The sequence below is a fragment of the Sturnira hondurensis genome, unplaced genomic scaffold (assembly GCF_014824575.4).
Source record: "Sturnira hondurensis isolate 20B ecotype Veracruz unplaced genomic scaffold, ASM1482457v3 Scaffold0021354, whole genome shotgun sequence".
Lineage (NCBI taxonomy): Eukaryota > Metazoa > Chordata > Mammalia > Chiroptera > Phyllostomidae > Sturnira > Sturnira hondurensis.
Window position 1 is genome coordinate 7,273,481 of NW_028093985.1, and position 22,900 is coordinate 7,296,380.

At 38.3% G+C, this 22,900-nt stretch overlaps 1 protein-coding gene across 4 annotated transcripts in view; it reads left to right on the forward strand.

Moving 5' to 3' along the window:
• The first annotated feature begins 10,826 nt into the window (after positions 1-10,826).
• Positions 10,827-22,900, forward strand: part of ZFYVE16 (zinc finger FYVE-type containing 16) — a 53,234-nt gene continuing 41,160 nt past the window's right edge. For 2 of the 4 annotated variants that reach the window (XM_037032032.1, XM_037032035.1), the window contains exon 1: positions 11,101-11,186. The gene's annotated coding sequence lies outside the window, so the exon portion shown is untranslated. Of the gene's footprint in view, positions 10,912-11,100; positions 11,187-14,713; positions 14,822-22,900 lie in introns of those variants that run through there. The other 2 variants (XM_037032033.1, XM_037032034.1) reach the window with 2 other exon arrangements.

Below are 22,900 nucleotides of genomic sequence, written 5' to 3' on the forward strand. Positions count from 1 at the left end.
TTCAAATAGAGTGTGACAGAAACTGCCATTTCCTCCTAATATCCACTTTACTATAAGACTTTCAAGCTGGGCACAGGAGTTCCCCAAATAAAGACAATTCCCCAGTCTTCCCTGTGGATAGGAGAATGAGTTCTGACCAGTGGATATAAGGAAGAGTACATACTGGAGCAGCTTCAGAGACTCCTCTTTAAGAAATAGTTCACATGAACACTTTGACCCACTATGCCTCTTTCCTCCTTCCTGCTGGTTGAAATATGGACTTGATTCTTGCATCTGAAGTAACCTTCTTGGGCCATGAGGTGACCTTGAGAATAGAGGCCACAGATGACACAGTAAAAGACTAAAAGAATCCAAAGTCTGTGTTGATGTCATAAAACAGAATTCCATGGCAGCCTTAGTCCATCAATATCTAGATGTTGATGCAAAAGAAAAATAAGCATCTAGTTTAAGCCTCTGATGTCTTGGTGGCTATTAATACTCTTAGACAAACCTAAATCTAATGAATATATAAAAGACAGCAAGAAAACCCAGTGTATAATAGAAATGATAAGCCATCATTGAAATGAAAACAAATTAAGTCAGTGAAGAAAATTCTATTTAGAAAAAAAAAATAGCATTAAGACCAGGGATCCTGTCCAGCAGTATCTGATGTTAGGAAGGAAATGGTCAAGGAAATGACCATTATAGGGAAAAAAATCCACATGAGAAAATGTGGTCCCATATTATCCAGCCTCCTTGTATATCACCAGTCAAACATAGCAGATGCTCTTGTAAAGCCTTCCTTCAAAAGGAAAAATGAGGCAATTCCTGTGCAGTGCATACTTTTATACTTTCCTTTAACCTGTTTAAAATGTCTTTAACCCACTTAACTCAATATATACATATAACAGAGTCCATATGATTCTATTTTTTTTAAATAGTTAAGACAAATTGTTAAGTATGTGAAAGGACAAAGCCAGTCTCATTTGCTATTGTGGCACCATTTGCCAAGCAGGCCTGTGACCTTATTAACTATGACTGTCATTTTACTCTTCTGAGTTTGTCTGCAGGACTGGAAATTACCGGAAGCAAGAACAGAACTACCAGCTCCCTAGAGCCACAGGCGGAAGATAACACTGGAACAAACTGCAGCCTCTGTTACAATGCCCCAACAGCCCAGGGCCACACAACAGCAACCCTCCACCACTCTTTTCCTATCCAAAGCCCCCACACCTCAAGGTTGGTGTATCCCTTCACACTACACCCCTCTCCTTTCTTGGAAAGTGAATAAAAACTCTATGCTCTACACTTTCTTCTCTTTGAGAATTCTTTCACAGCTGGCATCACCAACCACCTTAACAGTTTGCAGAAATGTTTCTTCTGGTAACCATTTCTATTTCTTGATTTGAAGGAGCAACTCAAAGAAATTTAATAAAGAGAAAATACACTTTTGAGCTGACTACCAAATGTGTTACAAAAAAAGCTAATAAAATGTCATCATCTCGAGCTTCCAGCCAAAATGGAGGCATTGGTAGATATGCTTCACTTCCTCACACAACCTAAAGAAGGAAAACAATCAATTTAAAAACAAAAACAACCACAACTGCCAGAAAATCAAACTATATGGAAGTCCAACAACCAAGGAGTTAAAGAAGAAATATTCATCCAGACTGGTAGGAGGGGTGGAGACAGGCAGCTAGGATGGAGAGGACATGTGGCAAGGTGGCAGCTGGTACACAGAATGGTCCCACATTTGCATGCAGATAAACTGGGAGGAACAACTGGGGAGTGAGACAGATTGCAAAACTCAAGGTTCCAGTGCAGGAAAAGAAAGCTTCAAAACCTCTGGCTGTAAAAACTTGTGTAGGTTATAGCAGTGGGAGAAACTCCCAGTATCACAAGAGAGTCCACTGGAGAAACCCACAGGGTCCTAGAATGTGTATAAGCCCACCCACCCGGAACCAGCACCAGAAGGGCGCTATTCACTTGTGAGTAGGGGGGGAAGTGACTGAAAGCAGAGCGAGAGCTGAGCAAGTGGCATTGTTCCCTCTTGGACCTCTCCCCCAAATACAGCATCACAACACAGTGAAATGGGTTGCTTTCCCCAACCCCCACCAGTGAATACCTAAGGCTCTGCTCCTTACTTCCTAACAGGTGCTCTGCAACAAAGAAATATGGCCCAAATGAAAGAATAGATCAAAACTCCAGAAAAAGAACTAAGTGATGAAGAGATAACCAACCTATCAAATGCAGACTTCAAAACAATGGTAATCAGAATGCTCACAGAAATGGTTGAGTATGGCCACAAAATAAAGAAAGAAGTGAAGCCTACACAAAGTGAAATTAAGAAAAATTATACAGGGAACCAAAAGTAAAGGGAAGGAAAGCAGGACTCAAATCAATGATTTGTAACAAAAGGAAGAAATAAATATGAAACTGGAATAGAATGAAGAAACAAGAACTCAGAAAAATTAGGACAGGCTTTGGAACCTCTGGGACAACTTTAAACATACCAACATCTGATTCATAGGAGTGCCAGAAGAAGAAGAGGAAGACCAATAAATTGAAAACTTATTTGAAAAAATAATGAAGGAGAACTTCCCCAATCTGGCAAAGGAAATAGACTTCCAGGAAGTCCAGGAAGTTCATACAGTACCAAAGAAGTTGGACCCAAGGAGGCACACACTAAGGCACATCATAATTACATTAGCCAAGATGAAAGATAAGGAGAGAATCTTATAAGCAGCAAAAGAAAAGAAGACAGTTACCTACAAAGGAGTTCCCATAAGGCTATTAGCTGATTTCTCAAAAGAAACCTTGCAGGCAAGAAGAGGTTGGAAAGAAGTATTTGAAGTCATGAAAGGCAATGTCCTACATCCCAGATTAGTCTATCCAGCAAAGCTATCATTTAGAATGGAAGGGCAGATAAAGTACTTCTCAGATAAGATCAAGTTCAAGGAATTCATCATTACCAAGCCCGTATTATATGAAATGTTAAATGATCTTATCTAAGGATAAGGAGATCAAAACTATGAATAGTAAAATGACAACAAATTCATAACTATCAACAACTGAACCTAAAAAAATAATGAAAACAAGAACAAGAAAAAAACCCTAATCAAACAACTAGAACAGGAACAGATCCACAGAAATGGAGATCACATGGAGAGATTTCAGTGGGGATGGAGTGCGGGGAGAATAGGGGGAAAGGTACAAGGAATAAGAAGCATAATTGGTAGGTACAAAATAGACATGGGGAGGTTAAGAATAGTATAGGAAATGCAGAAGCCAAAGAACTTACATGTATGACCCACAGACACAAACTAAGGGTGTGAGGGAATGCAGGAGGGAAGGAGTACAGGGTGGAGGGGGATAAAGGAGAGAGAAAATGGGACAACTGTAATAGCACAATCCATAAAATACACTTTAAATAAAGTCATCATCTTGCATAATAGAGAATAGGATTCTTTTTTATTTTATTTTATGTATTTATTTTTAGACAGAGGCGAAGGGAGGGAGAAAGAGAGGGAGAGAAGTATCAATGTGTGGTTGCCTCTCATGTGACTCCTACTGGGGGCCTGGCCCACAATGCACGCATGTGCCCTAATTGGGAATCAAATCAGCAACCTTTTGGTTCTCATGACAGCACTCAATCCATTGAGCCACACCAGCCAGGGCAAAATTTCTATTCTATTTGCATGCTTTTCGCTGAGAGATCACCATTATAAAACTACATATAATGGGAATGAATTTTATTCCACAATGCCATAATACAATAACTATTACATTGTCTTATTTTCTAAATCAGGTGTAATCTGTTCTAAGGTTAGAGGAAAAATTCAACCAATCATTTCTGGGGCTCTTTTCCTCCGTGGGATCCTGCAACAATCTGGGCCTAAGTAATGTTAAACCCAGGAGGTTGAGCTATCCTTTGTTCTCTGTGGTTGCGGTTTTGCCACTGCTCTGTTGACTGCAGGATGCTGCTGCAGAGCCCTGCAGCCAGCCTCTGGACTGCTGAAGATCAGGCAGACTCAGCGATATATCTCACAGGGCATCTGCTGAAGGATTTCCGATTGTGCCTCTCATTGCCAAGATCCGGAGAGGATTACTGCATGTCTGCAGGGCTTAGTTTCTGCCACCCAGTGGCATATTCCATCTTACCTCTCCAGCTGAAGAAAGCTAAAACTCTCTTCCAATATTTGAAAACATGATACCTTTCCTTGAATACATACATGGAAAAGAGATGACAACCACAATTCATTTTTTTCTCCTAAGTATGCACAATGTTAAACTTATGTACCTCAAAGAGGATATTAACCTCTGTTTTGAGCTTGTTCTCACAAAATATCATTGTTCGAGTGACAAGCAGAATAATTAATTTCACTTCTCTTGTTTGAATTTCAGTTCTCTTTCTGGCTCCAGTTTACATGCTCACTGGCAGTGGAATTAGATCACTAACAGTTGGTTCTTCTCTCTATAAATTGACTGATATTGTCAATTCCATTTTAACACACTTGAGCTCTGGTGAGTTCCTTATGCCAGCTCCAAACATAAATTAGCATAACTGTGTACTAATATATCTGCCTATATGTTTGAATTTTTGTAGATAAATTCAGTTGTGATTATCCTTAGATACATAAAAATAGTTTTGAAAACTTCTTATTAACCTGTCTTATGACTTGAAAGAAAAAAGTATAAATCTAACATTAGAATTATAAGTAAATCCTAATCAGATTTAAATTTAAGTACAAATGCTTTGATAATTTTAATATTTTTAGTATTATGATTATGGCAATAGATATTACATGGGTTTATTATGATATTAAAAATTGGGATTAACAATAGTGAAATGCTTGAATTTGTTTACAAAAATACTAAAAAGTATCTAAAGAACTGGTTTAGCACTATACATACCTATACACATACATACACATACATTTAATTTATATATATTAACACCTGCCCCACCACCACTATTCTCATTTACAGGATACAAGGGAGCCAGCTCATTCTTCTGAAAACTGTCAGTAAAGTAAAAGGCCAGAGATTTAATCTTCCTTTCCTGTATGAACTACATTTCAGGAAAACTAAATAGTTGTTGAGGAAGTGGGTTTTTTTGGTAAAAGAATTCCAGCCAATGGAAAAAGAAAGAAAGATGAGAATGTCATCCTGCAAACCCCATTCTGAAAACCCCAAATCAAAGAACGAACCCAAGCAGGGATTATCTATGGTTGCTAACATTATTAAAGGCGAGCCAGTAAGATATTATGTATCTCACAATACAATAGTCCTCTTTTACCCACAGAGGATGCATTCTAAGACCCCTCACCTGAAACCACGCAGAGTAGAGAACTCTGTCTCTCTATATTTTTTTCTTATACATACCTATGATAAAATCCAATTTATAAATTGGGTACAGCAAGAGATTGACAATGACAACTGATAATAAAATAGAACAATTGTAACAAAAGTTATGTGAATGTGGTCTCTGTCAAAATATCTTATAGTGCTACACTCACCCTTCTTCTTGTGATGGGTTGGTGGAGCCATTTCAAAAACAAGATGGCTGTCACCCACACTTTCTGATTATGTTGCCAGAACACAGGCAAATAATTTTTGTTTTTGAGAGCACATGAGTTTTTTGCTCTGTTCACTACTCATGGCTTTATCATGTGCCCTCCAACACTGCCACATTGTACCAGAGTTTATCTTTCCATGTTCTATACCTGATGCCTCCTTTGCACTTTTAGGAATATGGGTTCTATTGGGCATTTTTTTCGAAAACAGCCTGGTTTCATTGTAACTGAAGACTTGTTTCAGAAGGTATCCTTTAATCAACTTCTTCAATGCTGCCAGAAATGTAGTAGCAGCTTCTTCCTAGGCAGACGCAGCCTCTCCAGTAACTTCTATAGTTTTCAGTCCAACCCTTTTCCTCAATCTGTTTAACCATCCCTTACTTGTAGTAAATGGCCTGGTGTCACTCATTTTGGGAGATCCCTTGCTGAAGTCTTCAAATAGGCTCAGTATCTTCTGGGGCAACATATTACCATTGTTGGAACCTTTTGTGTTCATGTCTTTCACCCGCAAATGTAGTGCTTTCCCGTCTTAATTAAATACTTCTCACTCACTGGGGCAGCATCGCTCGCAGTTGGAGGTGCAACAGCAAAACTAGCACAAATGTCTTTTTCCTTCATCACAATTTCATGGATAGATTTGTTCTTATTGCAGATCCGAGCAACCTCACCACACGTTTTTCTTTCCTTATTGAGAGCTTTTACCTTTTCACTTAAAGGAAGTATTTCACATATTCTTTGGCATATCTGAATGGCCAACATCACTACCCTTGTGTTTTGTGGCCATTAATAAGTGAAATAAATGTTAACTGAATCAACATCCTGGGCTGGATGGAGCAGGATGGCTGAATTTTCATCATGCTACTCAGAATAATGGACAATTTAAAACTTAAAAAATTATATACTTCTGGGATTTTCCATTTTTACTATTTTTAGACTACAGCTGACTGTGGCAAAATATGAATGGGGGAAGGGGGAGACTACTGTACCACTTAAGAAGCAGCCTTGCCAAAAACTGTACCTGTATAAAGTAAGCCTCCAAATCTAGCTGAAAGTTTATAGGAAACATGGGGGAAGAAAAACATGTTAAAAGATACCGTGGGGAGGTAGGTGTAGAAAAATTCACGTACTAAAAATTCCACAGGCCAAAACATGTGGTTTTTCAAAAATTAAATTGCAAGGAATGAAAAAGAAAGAGGGAATATTACTAAATGCAGCCAATTTCAATATGTTGACCTTATTTGGATTCCCACAAACTATTTCAATTATAACATTTTTTAAACAATTGGAAAATTAAACGTAAGTGCCTAAATATATAGCATTATTGAAGAATTGTTAAATTTTTCATGTGACATGGTATTATGTTTTTGTAACAAGCTATTTTCTTTAGAGATACATATGTATACATTATATGTATACAAATATTTATTAATGAAATCATACGAAGCATGGAATTTGTTTAAAAATATATGGGTGGGTAAAGGAATGGATAAAACAAGATTGTCCATATTGAAGCTGGGTTATGGTAATGGATACAAGAGAGTTCATTGCATTATTATTTTTACTTTGTAAAGGGCTTATCTTCTAAATATGCATGGAGAAAAATTTAGAGATGAAAAGGTACATGACATTTGCCTCAAAATTATCCAGCTATGGGCAGATGGGTAGAGTGAGTGAGTCTATTGTATAGATGAAGTAGGATCTGTGACTATGAGTTGTTGACACTAAAGCTGAGAGGTAGGTACATGATTTATTACAATATTCTACTTTTATATGTGATTGATCTTTCCCACAATAAAAATTAAAATAAAAAATTCACTACTGATCTTACAACAAATGTATTTATTTACCTGGCAAGTCATGACAATTATGAGTATAGAGCAATTCCCCTGTGAAGGAAAAACACATTAGAAAACAATGCTGTTGCAGATACCCTCTTTGAATCACTGCCTCAGTGTTTTATACAGCACAGAATAGCCACTCATAAATCTCAGGGGCATAAAAGTTTATCCGCCATGACAGGTTAAGTTTTGTTGCAGTAACAAGCCACCCCAAAAATCTCACCAGCATATAACAAGGTTTGTTGTATTCCCCCTTGGCACTCCCCCAGAAGTGTTTTATTCATTGGAATTTCTCATTGACTCAAACTGATGGAGCAGCCAATATCAAGTCTTGCCAATATCAAGACAATATCAAGTCTTGCCTATTGTTGTGCCAGAGGGGAAGCAAGCTCTAGAGTATCTCACATTGATGAGTAAACAGTCCAGTCTAAAAATGACACGTATGCTTGAATCGGCCACATCACCCTATTCAACTACAGGGTGGCTGGGAAGTGCATTGCCATCACATGCCCAGAAGAGAGAACTGGAAATATTTAGCAAAGAATTGTAATGACGTTATTGTTAAGGGAACTTGTGTCATGATGCTGAAACTGTATCAGACTTCAGTCCTGGGAGTGATTGTATCTTGCTGCCACCTCTCAGACAGCACCTAGACACAAGTGCTCATCCATCCTTTTTGGTTATTTCTCTCCTTTGACTCACAGTCATGCAATATGTTGTATGCAAAGACTGCAAAAATAAACGCAAGGTAATGGGGTAGATTCGGTTATGTACTGCTCAGCAATACTTTTTAGAAGAAAATGTTCCATTTCCCCTCTTGGATTATTAAAGTAATATTATTAGAAAAAACATAGAAAATATGGACAACTAAAAGAGAGAAATCACTCATAATATCATCTTCAAAATATAATCCAGTTAGTATTTTGGTGGATTTTTCCAAAGTTTTCTATCATTAAAAAAACAAAACTAGCTTTCATGCTGTAACTATTTATTAGTGACATTGCTTCAATAGCTGATTTATTGGCCCTGAAACAAATAATTTTTTATAAGATGTTTTAGCCCCTTTTCTCATAACCTGAGTGTCAAAACATGATTATGTAGTGCTTAAATACTAATGGTTAACTAACAGTTCCAGGTTACATTATGTGTTTTAGAGAAATTAATCCCTAGTTCTAAAATTGCTTGTTAGTATTAGACCAGCCATGAAACAAATGAATAATTCTAATAGTTGTTTTCATTTGCTTCTGGTATTTCCTCCACTCATATTACTTATGAAGAGGGAATGCTTTACAAGTTCATATTACTGTGGAATTTAAGCCTCTTAAAATCAAGATTCTAATTACCTTTCAAAATAAACTGCTGATGATTCAGGCAATGACTAGTCAGTCTAAGAAATAAATTGGCCAAATATGTTACAATTGGGATGATTTCTTCGAGCCCAGAAATCATTTGCTTATAAATTGGATCTTCAGAAGTTAAAGATGATACATGGAATTTTTCAGAAATTATTACTCAGACTTTTCTGAGGACTCTTTTTTGACCCTGCATTTGATGTACAAATAATTGTATTATATTACAGCAATCTCTCAACCATATATGGTAGTAAATAAAAGAGCAATAGAGTAGATGGTGAGCTTCAGGGCAAAAATCACAAATTATCCCTCTTTATAACTCCTAGCATACTATACTACACAGAGGAAACGCTGATCAACAAATAAATGTGATAACAAAGTACAGTTGCATTTCTATATAAAAGACATTTGTTTGGATAACTTGTTTACTTTCCTTATTGTTACTCCATATAAATCTCTGTATTCTGGAGTATCTCCTTACAACTTGCAGAAGGAAAATTACTGAATTAGTTCATCCGAACATTTCTTAGTAGAATCTGACAAATGACTTCACAAAATATTTGTCCTAATTCAGATCCCAAAGAAAATACCAGTGCTGATTTCATTCTGTTCTCACCAATGGAGTTCATTCATATTTTAAACAAGCTGGCTGATTAGATCCATGGGAAATAATATGTTTGGTCTTCCTTTCATTACTTAAACATTAGCAAAATACATAGTAGGCACTTAAATTTCCTGTTTTGTGAATTGACTATTTATGTATATACATCTGCCATTTGTCTATTTAAGTTCTTAGTGTTTCTTATTACTATCATTTGTCCCTCACACTGTACTATGTACTTTTATTCCAAATATGTATGTATGTATATGTACACACATACAGAGTCTGGCACAAATAACACCTTTTTTATTACAAAGTCATAAGCATATAACTGTAACATAATAATATCACACTCAAGCATCATATGGCATTTTACGTGAAATGTTCACATTAAAACTATAAATTATTAAACCCATATTATTACCCTACCGACCACACTCAAGCACATATTACTTCTGGACCCTGCATACTATTTAACTGTGGTTCCACAAGGACAGTTATCTCATTTTTATTTATGTGTGAACAACACCTAATACAAAGAAAATAAACACTATGCTTTCCAAAATTAGTCTTAGGATAAAATGAAATAATAAGCAAAGCATTTAGCGCAGTGCCTGTCACATATCAGGTGTTCAACAGATTATTTTAAGCAACCAATAAAAGGTTTGCTGTTGAAACACTAAAACCACATGCTTCCATTTCAGGGTTCAGGAAACTCAAGATCAGAGAGAGAAAAGTAACATCGAGTAGATAACAACCTTGTCAATTGCAGATTTAGGATTTGAGCACTGATTCTTAAATGTTTCCCCATAATCACATCTGTCTGAAATACTCCCGAGATACTGTGACTAGTGCAAGTTTTGAGGGGCTAGTTATGAAACCTGAACTGGTAAAACCTGTTATCAGTTGATGAGCTCTCCCCTCCCACCCCCCACCCAGTAATGATTCCTTAATCCCACAACTCACGGAGCTGTCTCTTCTTCCCTCATTTAAACTTTAAGAAACTCGTGGTAAAAACAGTAAAGCCCAACAAGCAGAAATACGTATCACATGCATGCCATTTTTTTTCTCCATCAGATTAGTTTTCGTTGTTAGAGGGAGGCAGCTTTCCTTGTGGCCACTGTTAGAAAAAGCAGAACTAAACCAGGGAGAGGGAGGGACCAGGCCGCCGACGGAAATGGCCAGTCAGCTGCGGGGCCTGAAGCTCCGGGAGGGTCAGGAGCATTTTCCTGGCGGCCGCGGGGGCGGGGCGCAGGGGCTTTGCAAAATAAATCTGGAGTAAACAGGTTTTCCAGGACAGCAGCGCGGCGAGTCGACGCGTTAGCCAGGTTAGCTGTCAGCCAGGCGGGTGTGTCCGGTGCAGGCCGGATCGCTGAGCCGGCTGAGGACGCCTGAGGATGAGGGCGAAGGGAGCCGCTTCTAGGTCAGCGAAGGACGAAGGAGGCCCAATAGTGGCGCCGGTCGCTCCCCGACCTCGATTCCGAAACCTGTAATGGGAAACTGAGGTCGAGCTAAGGCCGATCTTCCGCAATCCAGTCACCGAGGAATATCCTCAGGCACTTCCGGTAAGAAGCCCCGAGCCCAGGCTCAGGCTTCGGATCTCAGCGCGCAGGCGCCTCAGTACTAGAGAGGCCGAGGACGCGAAGGGAGGAGGCGTGAGAGCCGGTGGAAGGGCTCTGCGCCTGCGGCTGCGCAGTTTGCTCATTCCCAGATCTGGGGAACTAACCTGGAGCCGACGTCGCACACTCCCGAGACTCCGTTTCGGACGTGCTCTTCGGACCTCGACGCAGCGTCGCAGCGAGTCTCCAGAGAGCTCGGCAGACAGAGGTGTGGGGCGGAGGTAAGAGCCTCCGGTGACGAGCATCTTGGCTTCTCACTCCTGCTGCTCTCACGGAGGGGGCGGGGTGGCCACTGGACGCTCTGCCCTAGGGTCTTGGTCTGGCTCTCCTTTTCTTCCGGGGGCCGAGCCAGGCCACCGGACCCGTTCCTTTCCCATTCCCCCTCCGCGGGCCAGAGAATCAAGACCCTCAAGCCTCACGTCCCCACTGTGAATCCTGGAAGACCGGGTCAGGCCTGGAGCCTAGTCTGGGCATCTGCTGGCTCTTGGTCCGGGGCTACCTACTCTGGTCTCTCGGAGTGCTTGGCACTGCCGAGGGAGCGCCCCCCGGGCCGCAGCGGGTGGCGACGGCAGCGTGCCCCGGGCAGTCGGTCGCGCCAGGGGAGGGGCTGCGCCTGCGGAGGGGACTTGTTCCTGCGGAGTGGTAGCCTCTTCACTGAAAGGAGTCGACCCCTCCTGTGAATGTCATCCACACGGATCCATTTCCTTCATCATTTTAAACAGGAAGGATGAGTTAGTATTCTTTATCCATTATCTTTACCCTGGTACCTTTGAAAAAGGCTAAAAGATGACCTAACTTTTAAACTAGTGACTTGTATTACCGTCATCGCAAATTGTATTCCAGATTAAGGGTGTTCTTGTTAGACTCTTAATGGAAACTAGCCCATAAATTTGATACATTAATGTCTTAACAAGATAGGCAATTTGTCGGTCGAATTAGGTTTCTTCATTTATTATTTTGAATTTGTAGTCTTTTGAATTGGCAGAAGTTGAATGGTTTGATCCAGTAGAAATATATAAATTTGCACCAAATTTTTTCTTTATTTTCTCCCCTGGATGTTAAACTGTATGCTTAATGTAAAAAAAATTGTAAGCATAATAATGAATAAGGGAAAAATCAACTCTAATTCCTTTATTTAAAGGTAATCAACCACAGTTAATGTTTTGACTTTTTATGTTCGAGTCTTTTTTCCATGCTATTTTCTTCATTAAAATGAGATTTTTATATGCAGTTGGATTGGCTGCTTTTTTGCTTGACATTGTATTTTAAGCATTTTCCCATGTGATAAAAAATCTTTATATATGTAACGTTTTTTAAATTTCAGATGTCTTTTGAAACAGTTACATTATAGATAAAGCTAAGTTATCGTTCCCAATCATAATGTTACATAATATGATGGTATCATAGCTTATTTAACCGGATGGGTCTAAGGATCTCTTTACATGCTTAAAATTATTAAAGACTAAAAGTTTTGTTTTCTAATGAAGTGTATTTACCATTTTAGAAGTGAAAACTCAGAATATTTAAAAATATGTTTGTTCATTAAAAATAATAAGCCATTATATATTAAATGATATTCTTGAAAAATATATTTTTAAAAATTTAGTGAGAAAGGTAGCATTGCTTTACATTTTTTAAAAAGATTTTATTTATTTATCTTTAGAGGGGAAGGGAAGGAGAGAGGGAGAGAAATATCAATGTATGGTTGCCTCTCGCATGTCCCCTGCTGGGAACTTGCCTGCAACCCAGACATGTGCCCTGACTGGGAATCGAACCGTGATCCTCTGGTTCTCAGGCCCATAGCTCAATGAGCTACACCAGCCAGGTGCTTTACATTTTTGCACATCGCTTTAATGTCTGGTTTACTAGAAGATAGCTGGGTTCTCTTATCTGCTTCTCTCTTCAATCTGGCCTACCATCTTATTTAGGCTGAAGCATATTAAGAAAATCCATCTTTACACTGATGTATATTTGGAAAAGGAAGGACCTCACCCCTAAAAAGATCTCAGACCTTAGTCTGAGAAAGCTGATTTAAGTACCAATGTATTGAGCATTTAGGTTTTTCAAAATTTTACTCTAGTACAAATACTGCACAACAAAAGTTCATTATGATGTGTTCCTGTGCACAAGTGCTAGGGTTTCTATACTAGTAGAATTGCTAGGTTGTAGAGTATGTACTTTTAAAAGAGTTTTGATGAACATTACTTTTGATGCCTGCATAATTTTATGCTGTGTCCCAATGCTGGCATTTAGATTGTCTGAATTAATGATTTGGTGAAATATCTTTGCATATTTTTAGTTGTTTTGGACTGTTTTCTTAAATTTCAATTTTTTTAAAGATTTTATTTATTTATCTTTAGAGGGGAAGGGAAGGAGAGAGGGAGAGAAACGTTAATGTGTGATTGCCTCTCGTGTGTCCACTGCTGGGAACTGGCCTGCAACCCAGGTATATATGCCCTCACTGGAAATTGAACTGCGATCCTTTGGTTCTCAGGCCCACACTCAATCCACTGAGCCACACCAGACAGGGCTGTTTTCTTAAATTTCTAAAGAGAATTTAGATCAAATGTTCAGAATTTTGTTGAAAGTTATTGATACATGTTGTCACATTGTTTACCTGAAAGGGTATACCAGTTTACTTCTATCATTATGTCTGAGATGCTCTTTTTATATACCCTTACCAGCATTGAGTAATTTTATTATTAAAAAATTGTGTTCTGGAGCCCTGGATGGTGTAGCTCAGTGGATTGAGCGCGGGCCTGCGAACCAGAGGATCGCCGTTCGATTCCCAGTCAGGGCACATGCCTGGGTTGCAGGCTGGTTCCCTGCAGGCCAACTCCCAGCAGGGGATGCATGAAAGGCAACCATACATTGATGTTTCTCTCCCTCTCCTTCCCCTCTAAAGATAAATAAATAAATAAAATCTTTAAAAAAATTGTGTTCTGATTTAGTGGGCAACAAATGATATGTTTTAATTTGCATTATTTTGATAGTACAAATTGTGTATTGAACATTTTTTTCATGATTTTACAAGTTGTATGTTCGTGTTATTTGCTCTTTGATAGTCCATTGTCCAGGTGTTTTTCTAACAGATTTTATTACATTTTTATATTGCAAGGATACATGCTATAACTTTTTAGAAAAGAACAATTATCGTTTTTTCTTGTTTATAAAAATAGTACTTCTTGAGTGAAATACTATAGAGACATATAGATGTACAAGGCTTATATAATCTCAAATAGATACCATTATTAACAGTTTGGCACTTACTCTTCTATTGTTTTTTTCCTATGCCTATGCTAGGACTATTTATTTTTATTTATTTATTTTTAAGATTTTATTTATTTATCTTTAGAGGGGAAGGAGAGAGGGAGAGAAATATCGATGTATAGTTGCCTCTTGTGTGTCCCCTGCTGGGAACTGGCCTACAACCCAGGCATGTGCCCTGGCTGGGAATCCAACCGCGATCGCCTGCTTTGCAGGCCCGACCTCAATCCACTGAGCTACACCAGCCAGGGCTAATTTTTTTTTTTTTTACAACATACTTGTAAAAATCGGTTTGTACTAAGCATGTAGCTTTGGAGGGGTTTTTTGTCATTTAACATTACATATTGAATATTTTTCTGTAGAAATACATCATCTAATTCTGGGCAAAGTTTTATCTAGTGTGGCTTTAGGAACACTAATTATATATGATATTTACTTACCTGATGTCAGGCTCCTGTCCTCTTCTATATTCTTTTCCTAGGTGATCTCTTGCTGCCAGTTCCCAATTCTTTATCTCAGACTTCTCTCCTGCAGTCCAGATCCTTATAGCCAACTGCCTGTTGGACATCTCCCACAGGATGTTCTCAAGGTACATCAGACCACAGTAGAAACGTGAACTCATTTTTCCCTCAGTCCTGCTCCTCTTTGTATTTATTGCCTGTCGTGGTCAGTGGCACTATCTACATAGTCATCCACCGTGGAAGCCTGGCAGCAGCCTCAGCATTCTACCTTGTTTTCACTCTCCAATAGATCCTACTCTTTACCCACTTTTATATTTAATTCCTTTCCATCTGTACTTCACTGTCTCAGTTCAGGCCCTCATCATCTGTCACTTTAACCATTTTAGGTGACTCCTTACTATTCTTGTTGATTTTCTGATTAATCTTTCATGTTGCTGCCAGTTTTTTAAGTCATGAAGAGATTTTCAAAAGCTGTTTTGTAAATATTGTAAATATTGTAAATATTTTGTAAATCTGAGAGAACATAAATGGCCAATTGAGTAAGCATAAGTTGAGTAAGCATATTACCTAAAACAGGTTACCATATGTAAGTGTGAGAAACTTGTTAGAACAGGGAGCATTTTAAAAGATTTTATTTATTTTCAAATGGAGAAGGGAGGGAGAAAGAAAGGGAGAGAAATATGGATGTGCAATAGAAACATCGGTTGCCTCCCACTGGAATTGCAACTCAGGCACATCTCTCAACCCCAAGGGAACCAGTGACCTTTCACCTTATGGGATGAGGCCCAACAGAGCCACATCGGTCAGGACTCTTCCTCCCTCCCTCCCTTTCTTTCTCCCTTTCTTTTTAAAGGATTTTATTTATTTTTCTACAGAGGAGAAGGGAGGGAGAAAGAGAGGGAAAAAAACATCAATGTGCAAGAGAAGTTTCAGTTGGCTGCCTCTCCCATGTCCCCATTCGGGGACCTGGCCTTCAACCCAGGCATGTCCTGACTGGGGATCTAACCTGTGACCTTTTGGTTAGGAGGACGGCGCCCAACCTGTGGAACTGCACCAGTCAGGGAAAGGCTTACATTTCTTTTGTATCTTCTGTCCATGGTAGATTACTGGCACAGTGTGTATTAATACATCTTGGTGGACTGAAATGGGAAGTATGTGCAGTTTAGTAAGATTTCATGTTTAGGTTTCAGTGTACAGTATTGCTTTATCAAATCTACAAATTCTTGGAATATGTTATTTTTTATTTATTTTTAGAGAGAGAGGAAGGGAGGGAGAAAGAGAGAAACATCAATGTCTGGTTGCCTCTCAAGCACCCCCTACTGGGGACGTGGCCTGCAACCCAGGCATGTGCCCTAACTGGGAGTCTAAACAATGACCATTTGGTTTGCAGGCCAGCGCTCAATCTACTGAGCCACACCAGCTAGGGCAGAATACATTATTTTGTGATTACTTTACCTTTTTAATATCTTTTAAAGCATCAAATAATATAATGAATAGTACATTGCTATATAGACAAATATTTTGTGAATATTTATTGAACTCCACAATTTTTTAGAAAAATCCTTTGGCTTTCTCTAATGGGAAACTATTTCTAGATCTTTCAGTTCCTGTGCTTCATTTTTTAATATGTGCTATATTCAGAGTTCCTTTACTACTTTTTACTATTATATTTATTTTTAATGTAATATTTATGTTTATCAAAGGTATACCGGTACATAAAGAGTTAAGTAATACTATAAGACTTAATGAAAAATAATAGTTTTCTCTTTCAGTCCTTCTCTTCCTTGCATCCCATTCTCTAGAAGTATCTTTTCTCAATCAGCATTCCTCATCAGAATCACAAAATAAAGAAAATTATTTGAGCAACTATTTTCTTAACTCCCCCAAGGGTGGTATATAACTAATAACAATTTAGATGTATAGAAGAGCAATTAATTTATTACGTAAAGTGAATGCCTTAGGGCAGTAGGTCTTAATTGTCTCACAGAAACCTTATTGAGAAAGGCGTCTCCTAAAGTAATGACTATTCAACTCTTTTTTTACCTCTAATTTGTTAAAAATAGCATGCTTGCTTATACAGCTATTTCCCCTCTCTACCTCCATTCTACCATAGTTTTAGATGTTATTTACCAATTTCCTGTTACAGAAAATCAGAGTCTAGGTTTGTTACATCAACCTCCACCTTTAAACACTGCATGGCACTGCTCCTCCCCTCTTCATTATGTTCAAAAATTAGTTGTGTTAATTTTATTTGAATTATCATTTAGTGTTGACATCATTTAATTATGTAAATATTGTGTGCAGCTGAGTCTGGTAGTATATTGTGATGGTATTTCCTTATATGATTTTTTTGTTTTTCCTGGAGTTAAAATGTGTTTTAAATCTTTTTAATATATCTTTTATATCTTCTGTTTAATGTATTAACAACCCTTCAGGCAAGATAGATAAATCTCCTTTTCGTAAATTCAAACACATCAGATCATTTGGTTTTTTTTTTACACTTTTCCTGTAATTGTCATTGTGTGTTGATCTTGAGGGGTTAAGATCAAGGCCAGTTGCACAGCTTTCTTCCCAGAGTGTCCTTATGTGCTCTTCTGTGAATTCCATTTGTTTTTCCTTGTGTCGTGTAGTTTGTTTCCAGGATATCAGGTCTTCTGCTTTCTTAGTGTCTCACTCATGTCAGTAGAGTACATCTTCTAGTAGCTTCTTGAGAAAGATTGAATGGCAGGCAAATTTGGGGGTGGGTTCTCACAAGTCTACACATGTTTATTTATTCGACCTTCACACTTGATTAATGGCTTAGCTGAGTATAGAATTCTAGTTTGTAAATTATTTACTTTAAGAATTTTGGAGGCATGGTTCCATTGTTTTCTAGCTTCTAGTGTTGCTATCAAGAAGTCTACTTGCAAAATGATAGCCCTTTTTAATTCTCTCTGGAAGCTTTTATATTTATTCACTAATTATTTATTAAGGTTTTTTGTGTGTGTGTGTGTGGCAGGCACTGGTCAAGATACTTTGAATATATGGGTGAACAAAAATACAAGATCTCTTCCCTCACGGAGCTTAAATTCACATAGGGAGTGGTTCTAGATGGTAAATAACAAATGAATTAAATACACTATACAAAATGTTAGAAAGTTGTAAAGTAAGTACTTTAGGAAAAAGATAAAAGAGAGCAGGGTGGGACAGGGTGGTCAGTAGTATTGGGGAAAGGAAAGGTGGGGGATGCAAATAGTGGTATGAAATGATGTGATCTTCCCTTAAACCACTTAGGTATTCTGAAACTTCATAATGATATGCCTTGGTAAGGGTTTTTCACTCATTGTGTATGGCCCCAAATGGGTCCTTTCCACCTAGGAATCATACCCTTCATTTCTGGGGTATTTATTTCGTTTGACTCTTTCTTTTTTCCCCCTCCACTTTCTTTCTGGACTTCTTGTAATTTGAATATTAGACCTTATTAGATTGAGTTTCTAATTTCTAATCTTTTCTCCTTTTCTCCATCCCTTTCATTTGTTTTATTTCCTAGAATATTTTCTCAACTATATTTTCCAATGCTTTGATTTCATTTTTTAAATAGTTTTTAAATTTAGAACAATTTCAGATTTACAAGATTATTGCACTGATAGTACAGAGTTCACATATATCCCATACCCATTTTCTCTATTATTGTATCTCACAATAATATAGTACATTTGTCATAATGAATGAACCACTATTATATAGTATTATTATCTAAAGTCCATACATTATTCACATTTCCTCAGTTTTCTCTTAATAGACTAGTTCCTGTTCCAGGATACTGCATTATACTGAGTATTGTTGTTTTCTTAGGTTCCTCATGCTTGTGACAGTTTCTCAGACATAATTTATTATTGATCCTCTTGACAGTGTTGAGTCATTCATTTTGTAGTATGTCTATTGGGATTCGTCTGATGTTTTTTTCATGATTAGGTTGTGGTAATATGTTTTGGGAGGAAGACAACAGAGATAAAGTGCCATTCTTATCACATCATATTGAGGGTACGTATTGTCAGCATGACTTACACCACTGATCTTAACCATGATCCCAAGCCTGAGGCCGTGTTTGTCAGGTTTTACCACTGTGAAGATATTTTTCATACTATGCTCTCTAGAAAGTTACTGTGTGCAGCACACATCTGAGTAGTGAGTTATGTTCCACTTCCTTAAGTGCAAAATATCTGCATAAGTTATTTTGAATCTTTTTGCATGGGAAATATGTCTTGTTCCCTTATTTATTTATTTATTTCCCCCATTTATTTATTTAATTATTTATCTCATAGATTTTTTTTAATGCTTTGGGTTATAACCTAGTACTGTTCAGTTCCTTCCACCTTTGGCCCTTGGGAGCTCTTTCAGTTGCAGTAGCCAACATAATTCCTACCTTTTTGGCATATTCCTACCTTTTTTTTGTATGTGTGGGGCACACACACGTGTGTACTTTTTTATAAGATGCTCCATGCTCATCTTGTATGTATGTCCTGTCCCAGCCCTAGAATTAGTCATTTCTCCAAGGAACATTGATTCCTTTGTTGGAGAAACCAAGATCAGGGCCCTAAATGCTTGTTATCTTTGAGATATCTTGCTTCTAGGCCCCTCTCAGCTGACAGAACAAGATGTGTGTGTGTGTGTACACGCACACATATTATATAGATACATATTCATACACATATATGTATGTATAGGTATCAGTATATATGTATACCAATATCTATATATCATATATATAGATGTATGTGATTATAGTATATGTAGTATATATGCAATTATATATAGATATATAAAAGGCTATATACGGCATAGGTACTATATGTACACACATAGTCACATATAGCATACATAGATATGCATGTACACATACAGTATATATCGTGTATGTGCTATATAGTGTATATGTGTGTGTTGTATGTATATACATATAGTGTGTATATGTATGTATATGTCATGTATATATGTGCCATGTAGATGTAATTATGGTATATATAGAATCTATTATATATTGCATATATAGTTGTGTAGATACTATAATTAGTATCTATATACATGTCTCTCTCTATATATATAGATACAGTAGTATCTATATATATTTCTATGTGTAATCATCTGTGCCATATTAAGCTAAACAAGGGTTTATTTACACTGATGTCTCAAACCTAAATCCATTACTACATGGATTATTCTAGCTTCCTTTCCTTAATTATCTCTAATCTTTCTCTCTACAGAGAGAAACCAGGCTTCTACCATCAGCCATCCAGTTACCTAATTTCAGTTCCAGTATACATGTATACTGGCTTCAGAATTGTTAACCTGTACCCTCATAGGAAATCACTTTATCAACTAGATTGTAATGCTTGTGTTCCTTTTGCCTTTAGTCTTGCATACTCCACTCATTTCCCAAGGCCACACTTGATTCCTTCACTCCCTTCTGTGGGGTTGTTTTATACATTTGTAATGCATTTAGACTCTTTTGTCACATTCTGCATTCCATTGGGAGATCCCCTGAGCTTCTAAATAATTTTTTAAAATTTGCATGCATTGAGGTTTATTCTTTTCACTTTAAAGTTCTATAGATATTAAAAAAGGCTTAATGTCTTGTATTCACTATTACAGTATCATACAGTATAGTTTATCTACCCAAAAAATCCACTGTGCTGAGACAATGAGGTTCTGGTTCGGGCTAAGATGGAGGCGTAAGTGGAAACACTGTGCCTCCTCGCACAACCAAGTTTAAGGACAACAAAGATTTAGAAATAAAAACACAACCAAAACAGACAGAAAGTTGAACTGTACGGAAGTCTGACAACAACAAACTATTCATTCAGATTGGTAAGAGGGGCGAAGTCGGTGGCCGTCAGGGAGGGGTCCTGGGCAGGAAGAGGTGGTGGTTGGTGACTGGGCGCAGGGAGAAAAGGAGCAAACCCAGTGAGGCACGCAAGGCGGCTGGCTGATCTCGGACACACATTTTCGTGCAGATAAACCAGGCAGCTTTCAAAACGGTTAGTGAGACAGACTGCGCAACCCAGGGTCCCAGCAATAGGAAATAAAGCCTAAAAGCACTGATTGGAAAAACTTTCAGGGGTTGAGATGCCAGGAGAGGTGCTCAGCCTCACAGGAGAGTTCGTTGGGGAGACCCACAGGGTCCTAGAATATACACAAGCCCACACACTTGGGAAATAGCACCAGAAGGGCCCAATTTGCTTGTAGGAAGCAGCAGAGGGGACCAAAATCTGAGAGAGGGGGAACAAGTGCCATTGCTCCCTCTTTGACCTCACCTCCACATACAGCGTCACAACCCAGGGACTGGATTGACCTGCCCGGGTGAACACCTCAGGCTCCGCCCCTCATGTAACAGGTGCAAACAGACCAAAACATCTTCTGCTCAAGCAGAAGAACAGCTCAAAGGCTCAGAGCCAATACTTCTAAGCAACCAAGAGATAGCCAACCTATCAGATGCACAGTTCAAAACACTGGTGATCAGGATGTTCACAGAACTGGTTGATTTTAATCACAAATTAAATGAAAAAATGAAGGCTACCCTGAGTGAAATTAAGCAAAATGCACAGGGAACCAATAGTGATGGAAACAAAACTGGAACTAAAAATCAATGGAGTGGACCAGAAGGAAGGCAGAAACAACCAAACAGAAAAGAATGAAGAAACAAGAATTCAAAAAAAATGAGGAGAGGCTTAGGAACCTCCAGGACACCTTTAAACATTCCAACACCCAAACTTTAGGGGTACCAGAAGGGGAAGAGGAAGAGCAACAAGTGGAAATCTTATTTGAACAAATAATAAAGGAAAACTTCCTCAGTCTGGCAAAGGAAATAGACTTCCAGGAAGTCCAGGGGGCTCTGAGAGTCCCAAAGAAGGTGGACATGGAGGAACATGTTCCAAGGAGGAACACACCAGGACACATCATAATTATACTAGCCAAGATTAAAAGAAGGAGAGAATTCTAGAAGCAGCAAGAGATAAGGGGACAGTCACCTACAAAGGAGTTCTCATCACACTGTCAGCTGATTACTCAAAAGAGACCTTACAGGCAAGAAGGGGCTGGAAAGAAGTATTCCAAGTCATGAAATCCAAAGACCTACGTCCAAGATTGCTCTATCCAGCAAAGCTTTCATTAGAATGGAAGGGCAGATAAAGGGCTTCTCTGATAAGGTCAAGTTCAAGGAGTTCATCATCACCAAGCCCTTATTATAGGAAATGTTAAAGGAACTTATCTAAAAAGAAGATAAAAAATATGAGCAGTGAAAGGACAGCAAACTCACAGTTATTAACAACCACAGCTAAAACAAAAGCAAACTAAGAGGACTGCTAGATGTGATAGGACGGGAGTGGAACCATAGAAATGGAGATCACATGGAGGGTTAGCAACCGGGGAGTGGGAGGAGGAGAAAGGGGGAGAAGGTACAGAGAATAAGTAGCATAGACGGTAGGTAGAAAATAAGGGGAGGGCAAGAATAGTGTGGAAAACATAGAAGCTGAAGAACTTGTGACACATGGACATGAACTAAAGTGGGGGAATGTCAGGGGAGGGGGTGTGCAGGGTGGAGGGGAGTGAAGGGGGAAATGGGACAACTGTAATGGCATAATCAGTAAAATATATTTTTTAAAAATCCACCATGCTTTACCTATTTAATCTTCCCCTGCCCTCAATACTGGCAGTCACTGTGATTACTGTCTCTGTAGTTTCACCTTTTCCAGAATGTCATACAATTAGAATTGTATAGTACATAGATTTTTCTAGACTGGTTTCTATCACTTAGCAGTAAGGATTTAAGATTTATCTATGGCTTTTTGTGGCTTTGATAGCTCATTTATTTGTATCACTGAATTATATTCCATTACAGGTCTGTACCACAGTTTATCTATTAACTTACTGAAGGGCATCTTGGATGCTTCTGAATTTTGGCAATTATGAATAGAGCTGCCATAAACATTTCAAGTTCTTGTGTGAACATAAATCTTTAAGTCAGTCGGATAAATACTTAGTGGTATGATTGCTGGGTCATATAGTAAGACTTCGTTCAGTTTTGTAAGATTCTGCCAAATTGTCTTCCAAAGTGGCTGTACCATTTTGCCTTCTCATCGGCAATAAATAAGAGTTCCTGCTGTTCAGCATCTTTGCAGCATTTGGTGGTATCAGGTTTTTGGATTTTAGCCATCATAGTAGATGTGAAA